Source organism: Cavia porcellus, unplaced genomic scaffold, assembly GCF_034190915.1.
Source record: "Cavia porcellus strain 051 isolate PalLab524CR breed Dunkin Hartley unplaced genomic scaffold, mCavPor4.1 scaffold_1, whole genome shotgun sequence".
Taxonomy (NCBI): Eukaryota; Metazoa; Chordata; class Mammalia; order Rodentia; family Caviidae; genus Cavia; species Cavia porcellus.
Window position 1 is genome coordinate 79328226 of NW_026947484.1, and position 12880 is coordinate 79341105.

Below are 12880 nucleotides of genomic sequence, written 5' to 3' on the forward strand. Positions count from 1 at the left end.
TGGGAATTTCTAGGCTGTGGCATTGTATCTTGAGGTTTTAGGGTTTTTGTTTTGTTTTGTTTTTTGTTTTGTACTAGGGTTGAAACTCACAACTGTGTGCATGCCATACAGGCACTTGTACCCGTGAAATATATCCCTCGCCCATATTTTGAGATTATATACCTTTTTGTTTGTTTTGTTGTGCTTTTACAGAGGTTCATAGGGGAAGAGACTATTGTATTTCCATTTGTATACAGGTCACTTCTATTATGTTTGGCAGAATTATCAATATGGGATTATCTCTATCTGGAGATTAAGTGTGGTTTAAGGAAATAAATTTGTGTAACAAGTTGTCAAAAAGTTTGGAAATGGCAATTAGGGTAGAGTGTTAACTTGACTGGTTTTGCCATCCACCTGCGAGGTTGGTGCAGCACACTTCTGGATATTTCTGTGTGAATCATGGAGGCATGATTTGGAGTATTACTCATGGTCTTTGGACTATTTCCTAGCTGGTAGTATTCCCCTATCCTACTTGCCTGTTGTCATGAACTAAGTAGTTTTGTTCAACCATGCACCTTCTCCCAGATGTTCCTGCTTTGGACCCAGCTGACTATAAACCGAATCTCCTTAATATATGAATCAAATTAAATTTTCTCCTTCAAATTTTTGCTGGCCAGCAACATGAAACTTTACTAATACAGGGAGGTTTAAGTAATTTGCTTGTAAATGGCAGACCAATCATTCCAACTAACATTTCCTTAAATTCATGCTGGGCCATTTTGGCCCATGTCACTAATATTTTGGGGCAATATTACTATGTTACTGTTTCACTGGACTTCAGATGTAAGAGGGGAAGATGATTTTTAAATTAAAATATTTATTAACATAAGAGGTAGCACTGAATCTTAGGTTAACTTTGTAGCTCATGACTACGTAGCAGAATTAAATAATTCATACTAATAAGATTCCTCATTCCCTCTCTCCTTCCTTCCTTTCCATTCTCTTTCCCTTCCTCTTCCGTTCTTTTTTCTTCCTTTTCCTTTTCTTCCTTTCTCTTCCTCTTTCTTTCTTCTCCTCTTCCTCTTCTGTTCCCCTTCCCTCTCCCTTTCTTACTCTTTCCTCTTTTCTCTCCTGTGAAGCATAAAATCATTCAAAAACTGTGGCTTTGGTCAACTACATAGATTTATAAAACATAGAATGATCAATATTTAAAGTAGAAATTAAAATCTCTGTACATTATATGTTTGCTTTTGAGGCTTATATTTAAATTACCTATGAAAATCAGAGAAATAAAAGATAATTTTAAGGCAAATTTTTAAGATTATGAAAATATGAAAAGTTATACCTTTGTAGATATTTTAAAAATATCTCCCACCCAATAATGAATATGTCATCTATTATATAACTTGGATGAGTTCTTTTCACAGTTTGCAGAACAACCAAGGTGAAGAACATGGGTTTTCAGAGATTGGGGTGGAAACTGTTGCCTATTTTTGTCCAACAGGAAATGTTACTTCTAATTAAAATAAAACTCAAAGCACAAGCTATAAATTATCATTTTTTAGCTCAGAATCTGATTTTTAATATTTAATACATGTCTTTGTACTTAGAATATTTTAAATTTTATTTTCTAGCCATCAAGATTTTAAAGTTGACCTCAACTATACCGTCAGTTCTTTATACACATCTGTGTTTCTAAAATAATTGTTAAAAATATTACAAATTCCTTACTGACCATCTGCATTACATTATTCAGTTATTTAATTCCTTTATAGTAATGACCAAGACAGAAGAAGTGACAAGGAATGTAGACAGAATGAGGCATAAACCTAAAAATTAATTTTCCTTTACTCTTTCATTTTTTTCAATACTGACCAATGACGATGACAAAAGGGAGGTTAAATTTGGAGAAAATTTGTTGCTTAGAATATACAAACATTGATTTTATATACCTAAAATTGAAAAAATCTAAATTAATAGCTGTGACTACTGAACAGATTATTAGTAGCTAAAAGTATTAATAAACTTACTTCAGGTTAAGAAATTCATTTTAAAATGTTTTTCTCTTTTTTTTTTTTTTTTTGTCTTTTTCCTTTTTATCGGTACCAGGGATCAAACTCACGACCACCTGCTTGTAAGGCAGGCGCTTATGCTGCTGAGCTAAATTCCCAGCCCCGTTTTTCTCTTAATATAAACTCAAACTTCTTAAATATGGCAAGAATCATGCAAAATATTGTTATCTTTCTCTCAGATTACCTTTATTTTAACATTTTATTATGACAATTTTATAATTTTTCATCTTATTTTTTAATGATCCTATATTTACTGCCATTCATACTTGAGACCTGAGTTTGAACAAGATATAGAAAGTTGTAATTTTTTTTTTCGTTCACTGGTTATTTTACTCATATAATGCTTTACAGTGCAGATATTTCTAATTGCTTCACTAGTTTGCACATGGCACTGCCCTGTAATGTATTGTGATTCATAGAGATAAAATAATCCTTCTTGATATAAAGTATATTATGTACTTTGCCAATAACATCTGAGGACTGATATTGCTAAAATAAATCCTTTTTGATGTAAAGTATATCATGTACTTCTTGCTATAAAGTATATTAAGTATATTATGTACTGCCACATTTAGTATCATTGTATCAAAGGGCTTATCCTGCTTAACAATTTATCTTGTTATGATTCATCTGACTGCTTTATCTCTGGGGGTAGAAGTTAAAGCTCACATTCTAAAGTCAGATGACTTAAGCTTTATTCTTACCTGAAGACATTACGTTTGAAAAAAGGCATGTTAAACATGAGATTTAGGCAGCTAGGATAAAGAAGACAGTACTGATTTATTCTAAATAGAAAAGCTATCAGTTTATAAGGCACGTAAGGGAAAAAAAAACTTATCAGAGTCTTTTCAGAAATGGCTTTGACTGATGTGAACACAAAATTTTAAAAATAGGTATTAAAGCAGCTCTCGGTAAAATGATGGCAGAACAATCACTTTGTGGAAATTTAAAAAAAGATATGCATGTCTTCTATGAAAATAACCTTCTGATATACTCATTTGTTATAGGAATAAAACTGAAAAATTTTGGTGAACAATTTAAATGGCTATAAAAGGATCTAGGAAAGGAGATGATTCTCCAGCTGTGTTCCATCAATTCTAAATGTTCCACAAAGTCATGTCAAGAGCTGCTATTAAAACAAAAGGAAGATAAGCAGGCAAGGCCCAAACCCTTTCCTCTCTACACACAATGATTCAAATAAAACAGATCCGTTTTTGTATGATTTAGTATATCACTTCAATACAGACTGAGCATTTACTATTTGCCAAGTATTTAACAGTTCCAACAAAGAATTGCTTGCTAAGTAGATAACACAAATATGTCATACTCATGAAAGAAATATAACATCAACCCTACATGCATTGATTTTGTAATTACTGCCTCACAGTATACTTCTCAAATACAACAAAAGCTGTCAAGGTTAAATCACTATTACTGAAAGCAATTTATTTCATTTCTTTGAGTCCTAGTTTTCTGGGACTCAAATAATACCACGGACTATGCAGGTTGCTTTAAGCCTTCGAAAAAAATGAACTATGCATTAACTACAGAGAGTAGAGGGGGAAGGTTTCATGCACGCTGTAAACCCAGCACTAAGGAGACTAAGGCAGGAAGATTACTACGAGTTTGAGGCCACACTTGGCTACATAGTGAGTTCAAGGCAAGCCTGAATTGCATAGAAAAACCTGGTCTCAACCCCCACACACACAAAAAATGGGTTTTCAGTAAATGATAGTTTATGTTACTATGAGTTCTTTCAACCAACAAAGTAGAATGGGAAACACTTCAAAATTATAACAATTTTTAAATTTTTAAATACCTACATAATATAGGCTGAAACATGATTCATTCATAAGGTCAGCATAGCAACATATGTGCCAAGGCATTAAAAGACATCTCATTGCTTTCTACTCACCCGTCATTCCTTCCTCTAACCATCTGCACTGATTCAGCTCCACAATCCCACAGGTTTTTCTTCCTACACCAGCTCTTCCCCAACCATTACCTCTATTCCTGAACTCTTAGATTGAAAGTCATTGCCTCTGGGAAAACATTCTTGGATCAGCTCATACCATAAATAAGAATTTTAATTCAAACCTTAAAAAGAAGGGAAAGAAAGTGCCTGACCAAGGACTGCTAGAATTATAAAATACTAGAATTTCAAGGAGCTGCGTGTGCATTTGGGTGAAATACCAAGTGTAAACTCGTTGGTGAGAAGGCATAAGCTGCCAGCAGTGACTGGTGAGCATATTAAAGTTTATCTGTTCCATGAGGGATGAGAGTAAATAAGGATGTGGAAGAAGGAGGAGGAGGAGGAGGAAGGAAAGAGAATAGAAGGAAAAATGTAAACAATACCTTTGTAAATAAGGAGGGGGAGAGGTATTGAAATGAGATGAGGGGAAGGGGAAAAAGGAAGAATCAAGATATACCAGGTACGGGTACAGATGCAATTCCACTTAGGCTAGGCAGCAATATATTCTTTTTACCTTAATTCCTAAACTCATGTCTAACCAGAAAACCAGAAAATCACATTCAATCCAACATTATGATGTTGTATTGAATTAGTTGAATAAAAGACTGGCAATATTCCTGACTGTCATGATTTGAATGTATTGCCCAAAATTTGTGTTTTGAAAATGTAATCCCCAATGCAACAGTGTTGAGATGTGGGATCTTTAAGAGATTAATAGGTCATGAGAAGTTAGGCATGATGGCACATGTTTGTAATCTCAGCTACAACAGAAGCTCACACAGGAGGATCACAAGTTCAAAGCCAGCCTAGGCAATTTAACAGAATGAATCTCAAAATGAAAAATGAAAAAGGGATAGAGACATAGCTTATTGGTAAGGCACCCTTAGGTTTAAACCCTAAATACTGAAAAAAAAAATTACTTAATGGAGAATCAGAGAATACTGAATTCAAATGTTTAACCAACAGAACTCTTTTACAAATACTCAGTAAAGATGGTCAACTAAAGGGCCTTCAAATTGTACTGGTAAAACAAGATGTTTTACAACTTCAGGTTGGCACAGTTCTTTCAAATATCTCACTTTTTATAATGGATATGGAAAATTAACAGCTATGATTCTAATAATAAATATTCTGGTCCAGAGCTAAAAGCATTAGGTTGTGCTGAATGTGTTTTTAAAGCACATTCAACCAGAATTCATTTTAAAATGCAGCCTCAATTTTTAGTATTTCTGCCATAGTCTTAATTATGGTAATACTGTGCCCTGAAGGTGCCAATGAGAATCAAGTTCCAAATAAGACCAAATTTAAAAAAAAAAAAAAAAGTCTTTGTTTCTGTTGATTATCTGGGATGATGGCTCAAATTAAAAGAATTCTATTTGTGTTTATCAAAGTCAGGATTCAACAGAAAGCAAACCTCTTGACCCTGAACAAAAAAGAAAAATAAAGACAAGAATGATAGAGCATATTACCTCAGGCTTAGCTCCCCAAGGCAGCAAAGGGATCCATTAAACATGCCACTGATCAAAATAAATCCATTAGAAAGTTCTATTTTGGAATTGACGTGTCATATATAATCTTTTTAATTCACTATTGTTTACTTTCATCAAAATAAATTCTCATTGGCTTACTGCTAATTATCCTTGCTTCTTTCTGGGTATGATGACATGCCACTAGATATACTAACTACTAGAAATATGACAAAGGTAAGTAAGAAAATGATCCATTATTAAAGCTATGGTCTAAGGAATATAAGAGCAAATGGAGGATTCATATGAAATTTGAGTTACTAAATTCTATCTCCAAAAGGTTAAGATCATCTTACAACTACCAACAAAAAAACCAGTACTGTGGGAGAGGATTCACTTAAAACTTCGCCTCCTTGAAGATGTTCTTCTAAAATCTAATTGTTAGCTCTCAGAGTTAAATATATAACATACTGATAGTAACTGAAAAGAAACAATATAATATAAATTTTCTATTTTTTGAAAAATTATACACAAAGACTGCATTTATATAAAAACAAAGGAGCTTTCTTGAATAGACTAAAATGGACTTTTATCTCCTAAAAAGAGATTTCAAACATTCTAGTTATATAAAAAAGATCCATCAGAAACAAATTTTCTGACTCATTAGGAGGAAAAGGTAAAAACTTTAGGCTCTGATAATTAAAGTGGATCTGCAAAGTTGAAAGATTCTTTCAAAGAATCAATTTTTCCCCCATTGAACTCAACAAAAGCACCTCTTCCTAAGGGCTCCACTATACTCGGGATATTATGTTTATATGTTACAGTATGACACAACAATCTTACTCACTTTAAAGAAAAGATAAGTGCCCTTCTTCAGTGGGAATGTGAGACAGTGATAATAGAACTCTAGTTGCAAAGGCAGTTACATCTGGCAAACTTGAGAAGGAAAAAGAAATGTGGCCTTGGATCAAGATGGTTAAGAATTATCCTCAATTTCATACCCTTCATGGAATAATGGAATATCAGGAGCTCAAAATTAAAACAAGAAATAAAATTCTGATTATGTCAGGGTTCTTCCTCAAAAAGAACTTAACTTAGCTGGCTGTGAAACACTTAGAAACACATTCCTGGATTTTCAATTTAGTTCTAGGGAAAGAAGATTAGAAGACCTCTTATATTTGGACATAAAATGACTATCCTGAAAAATAATCTATAAGAAAACTCTTCCAGCAGCTGCTGCTGCCTGTGCCCCGGGCGGCTGGGAGAAGCGGAGTGTTGGTGAGTGACGCTGTGGAGGTGTAGTTTGACTCAGGGTGTTACTTGGGGGTGAGAATAAAACTCCAGCAAGATCCGGGCCTCTAAAGCAGTGACAGAGGCACTTCTAGGACCACCTGCGGGAACTTTCTCCCTGACTTGGGGGACCAGACTGGCTCCCCACCGAAGGGTAAGAGTTAACAGCTGTGGCTGGGAGCTCCGCCCAGCTTGCGGGAACTTTCGCCCTACCCTGGGGACCCAGGCCGGTTTCCCACCAGACCCTGGGACCAGCCCAGTTCAGAGATTATAGCAGCTGCAGCTGGGAGCTCCACCCAGCCTGCAGGAACTTTCTCCCTGACTTGGGGGACCAGACTGGCTCCCCACTGGACCAGAGACCAGACCAGAAGGGTGAGAGTAACAGCTGCCTCTGGGAGCTCCGCCCAGCTTGCAGGAACTCTCTCCCTGAGCTGGGGACCCAGGCCAGTTTCCTACTGGACTCCAGGATAGCCCAGTTCAGAGATTGTAGCAGCTGCAGCTGGGAGCTCCGCCCAGCCTGCAGGAACTTTCACACTTACTTGGGGGACCAGACAGGCTCCCCACCAGACCAGAGACTAGGCAAGAAGGGTAAGAGTAACTGCAGCCTCTGGGAGCTCCACCCAGCCTGCTGGAACTCTCGCCTTGAGCTGGGGACCCAGGCCAGGTCTCCACCAGACCCCAGGACCAGGCCAGATCAGAGACTGTGGCAGCAGCAGCTGGGAGCTCCTCCCAGCCTGAGACACTCTTTCTGGCCTGAGGAGCAGGCCATAGCTCCCTGCTGGGTCCAGTGAGTGGGGCCATCGCAGGGTACCCCATCCCAGGCAGGTGGATCTCTCTCCCACACCTGGAACAATACTTGAAGCTTCCAAATACAGAAAAATGACAAAACGAAAGTCTAAAATGCAATCTCAAACATCCAGCCCATCCCAAGAAAGCCCAGGAGCCATGTGCTTAGAAGAAAATACATGCCACATGACTGAAATACCAGAAATAATGGTAACCGAAATAAAGAAGCAAGTATGGGAAGCCCTGAAGGAATTCAAACTAGAAATATTTTCTCAGATGAAAGAAGAATTGATAAAAGAAATGAAGCAGATGCTAAACATAGCTAAAGAAGAGGCACTTAAAAAATTAGAGGAACTAAACGGAAGGATAGGATCCCTGGATGAACAGTATAGGAAGCAAACAGAATACATAAAACAAATGCAAAGAGATATACAGGAAACCAAAAACTCCATTGAAAGTTGTAAAAACCGCCTCAAGGAATGTGAAGATAGAATCTCAGACCTTGAAGACAAGATTGCAACAAGTGAACAGGAAAGAAAAGATCTTTTAAAAATAACAAGAAATCAGGAAATAACAAATCAACACCTACAGGACGATGCAAAGAGAAATATAAGATTGATAGGGATAAATGAAAAAGAAGGGGAAAACATAAAGGATGTCAAGAGGATATTTAGAGAAGTAATAGCTGAATATTTCCCAAACATGAGATTGGAAACTGATATCAAGATCAATGAAGCATATAGAATTCCAAATAGTCACAACCAAAATAAATCTACACCCAGACATATAATAATGACCATCTCAGAAATTGAACAAAAGAATAGAATATTAAAGGCTGTCAGAGAGAAAAGACAGATCACCTATAAAGGAAAACCTATCATAATTACAGCAGACTTCTCAGCACAAACAATAAAGTCAAGAAGAGCATGGAGTGATGTATTTCAGATCCTAAAGGAAAATGATTTTCAACCTAGGCTGATGTACCCTGCAAAACTGTCCTTCAAATTTGATGGAGAAATACAATACTTCCATGACAAAGATCAGCTGAAAAACTTCATGATCACCAAGCCAACCCTGCAAAGAATACTGAAAGACAGCCTAGATACATTTAGGAAAAAACCACTAAACAAAGCAGACAGTTGAACAGAGCAGAAAGATAAACATGCAATGCCAGAAAGATAATATGTCAACAATAAACCAATTTATAACAATTCTTACTATTAATGTAAATGGTCTTAATACACCAATTAAAAAAATCAGACTGGCAGAATGGATCAAGAAACAAATTCCAACCATATGCTGTTTACAAGAAACCCACTTAACTAAAAGGATACTCACAGACTCAAAGTCAAAGGATGGAAAACAACATTCCATGCAACAGGAACACACACACACAAAAAAAAAGCTGGGGTAGCTATTCTGTTTGCAGACAAAATCAACTTCAAGCCAATAATGATTTAGAAAAGATAAAGAAGGTCACTACATACTGGTTAGGGGAAAACTACAAGAGGAAGATATAACTCTCTTAAATATATATGCACCAAACTCCAGAGCACCCAATTATATAAAATAAATACTAACAGAAATGAAAAACCAAATCAGTAGTAATACAATTCTGACAGGAGATCTTAACACACCATTGACACCAATGGACAGATCAACCAAAAAGAAAATCAACAAAGAAATAAAAGAACTGAATTGCACCTGTGAACAAATGGACTTAATAGATATATACAGAGTATTCCACCCAACAACAACACAATACACATTGTTCTCAGCAGTACATGGGGCATTCTCTAAAATAGACCATATATTAATTCACAGAACATATTTAACTAAATGCAAAAGGATTGAAATTATCCCTTGCATGCTATCAGACCATAGCACCATGAAATTAATAATCAACGATAAAAAATATTGCAAAAATCCCACAAACACATGGAACCTGAATAACACACTCCTGAGTAATCAGTGGGTCACAGAGGAAATTAAAAAAGAAATTAAGCAATACCTACAAACAAATGAAAATACAGATACAACTTACCGGAATCTATGGGATGCAATGAAAGCCGTCCTCAGAGGAAAATTTATTGCACTGAGCACCCACATCAGGAAAACAGAATGAATACAAATAAATAACATGATGCTACACCTCAAACAGCTAGAAAAAGAAGAGCAAGTCAAGTCCAAAGCCAAAAGAAGAGAGGAAATTATAAAAATCAGAGCATAAATCAATGTAATAGAGACTAAGAAAACAATCCAAAGAATCAACGCATCAAAAAGTTGGTTCTTTGAAAGAATAAATAAAATCGATAAGCCTCTAGCCAACCTTATTAAAATAAGGGAAGAAAGAGCTCAAATCCATGCAATAAGAAATGAAAAAGGTGAAGTCACTATAGACTCAATAGAAATACAGAAGATCATCAACACCTATTTCGAAAACCTCTACTCTCAAAGGTTTGATAACACAGAAGAAATAGACAGATTCTTAGAAACATATGAAGTACCAAAGCTAGATCAAGAGGGTGTAAAACTGCTGAATAACCCAATCTCTATCAATGAAATTGAACATGTAATTAATTCCTTACCTACAAAGAAGAGCCCAGGCCCAGTGAGATTTACTGCAGAATTCTACAAGAAATACAAATAAGACCTAGTACTGACACTCCTTAAACTCTTCAATGAAATTGAAAGGAAAGCAATTCTTCTCAAGTCATTCCTGGAAGCAAATATTACTCTAGTACCAAAACCCGGGAAAGACCCAACTGAAAAAGAAAACTACAGACCAATCTCCCTAATGAACACAGATGCAAAAATCCTCAATAAAATATTGGCAAACAGGATGCAGCAAATCATCAAGAAGATTATACACCATGACCAAGTGGGATTCATCCCACGCATGCAGGGATGGTTCAACATACGTAAATCAATAAATGTAATCCACCATATCAATAAAGCCAAAAGTAAGAATCACATGATCATTTCCATAGATGCAGAAAAAGCCTTTGATAAGGTCCAACATTCATTCATGATAAGAACTCTACAGAAAATTGGAATAGATGGCCTGTACCTCAATATAATAAAGGCTGTCTATGACAAACCAACAGCCAGTATCATACTAAATGGCGAAAAATTGAAAGCCTTTACTTTAAAATCAGGCACAAGACAAGGATGTCCTTTATCACCTCTCCTATTTAATATAGTACTGGAAGTACTAGCCAGAGCAATTAGACAAGAGAGAAAAATAAAAGGGGTTAAGATAGGAAAAGAAGTTAAATTGTCATTATTTGCAGATCACATGATACTCTACATGGAAGACCCCCTAAACTCCATTGAAAGACTCTTAGATATAATAAATAAGTTCAGTAATGTAGCTGGGTACAAAATCAATACTCAGAAATCAATAGCATTCTTATACACTAACAACAAAATCACAGAGAGAGAAATAAGAGAAGCAACCAAAAGAATGAAATATTTAGGAATTACTCTTACAAAAGAAGTGAAAGACCTATACAGGGAAAATTATAATACACTGAAGGAAGAAATTGAAGATGATCTCAGAAAATGAAAAGACATCCCATGTTCATGGATAGGAAGAATAAACATTGTGAAAATGGCCATTCTCCCAAAACTGTTATATAGATTCAATGCAATCCCAATAAAAATACCATCAACATACCTAATAGATCTAGAGAAATCACTCCTAAGGTTCATCTGGAACCAGAAGAGACCTAGAATATCAAAGGCAATTTTAAGCAAGAAAGGCAAGGCAGGAGGCATCACAATCCCTGACTTAAAGTTATACTACAAAGCAACAGTAGTAAAATCAACATGGTACTGGAATCAAAACAGAGCAGAGGATCAATGGAATAGATTAGAAGATACAACCACAACTACAAACACACTCAATCACCTTATCTTCGATAAAGGAGCCAAGCAGGTTCACTGGAAGAATGACAGTCTTTTTAATAAATGGTGTTGGAAAAACTGGCTCTCCATTTGCCGAAAACTAAAACTCGACCCAAGCCTATCACCCTGTACTAAATTAAAATCTAAATGGATTAAAGATCTGAATATTAAAACAGAAACACTAAATCTATTGGAAGACAAATTAGGTAGAAACCTTGAAGACATAGGGGTAGGTAGAGAATTCATGAACAGGACTCAAACTGCATGGGAAATACTTCCCAGAATCAATAACTGGGACTACCTCTTATTAAAAATTTTCTGTAAGTAAAAAAAAATCTCCAGCATAGTGAAAAGAAAACCCACAAACTGGAAAAGATCTTAGTGAACTCCCCCTCTTTAGGGGGGACTCCCCCTCTTTAGGACTTTTGTCTAAAATATATAAAGAATTAAAAAAAATCAGACTCCCAAAATTCAAAGACCCAATCCAAAAATGGGCATCTGAGATGAATACACACTTCTCAGATGAAGAAATACAAATGGCAAATAAATACATGAAAAAATGTTCATCATCATTGGTCATTAGAGAAATGCAAATTAAAACCACACTGAGATTCCATCTCACTCCTGAAAGGATGACCAGGATCATGAAGACCAACAACAACAAGTGCTGGAGAGGCTGTGGGGAAAAAGGAACTCTCCTTCACTGTTGGTGGGAGTGTAGACTGGTACAACCTTTGTGGAGGTCAGTCTGGAGATTTCTCAAAAAGCTGGGATTGGAAGTCCCATTTGTTCCAGCTATTCCACTACTCGGCATCTTCCCTGAAGAACTGAAAGCATCATACCAAAGTGATATATGCACACCTATGTTTATAGCAGCACAATTTGTAATTACTAGATCATGGAAAGAACCCAAATGTCCATCAACCGAGGAATGGATAAAAAAGCTGTGGTAATTCTATACAATGGAGTACTACTCAGCTATAAAGAAGGATCACATTGAGGTATTTATCAATAAATGGGCGCAGCTTGAAACCATACTCATAAGTGAACTAAATCAAACTCGCATCTGTGAACTCCAAATAGTTTCTCTAGTGTAGGAAATGAATCAAATATATAAAAGTACATGATAACCATGATTCCCCATTATATGGCCTTAAAGCCTTATAAAATTTTCACTCATTAATTGGAATGGCTTTATTCTGGGCTGTTTGATATCATGGCCAGTGATGCAATGAACAGCCACTTTGAAGAAAATAAGTCATAATAACAGCTAGTGCCGATTTAATAACATCTTGTCTTAAAGCCGTACCAAACTATTGTTCTTCTGTCTCCATTGATTTTATTATGTTGTAACTTGCTGGATTTTATCATATGTGGTAGTATAAACAAAAATTGCTATAGGCAAA

At 35.9% G+C, this 12880-nt stretch overlaps 1 protein-coding gene across 13 annotated transcripts in view; it reads right to left on the reverse strand.

The window, feature by feature from the left end:
* The window catches only part of Rfx3 (regulatory factor X3), a 289321-nt gene that overhangs the window by 152037 nt on the left and 124404 nt on the right, over positions 1-12880 (reverse strand). The window lies entirely within an intron of this gene.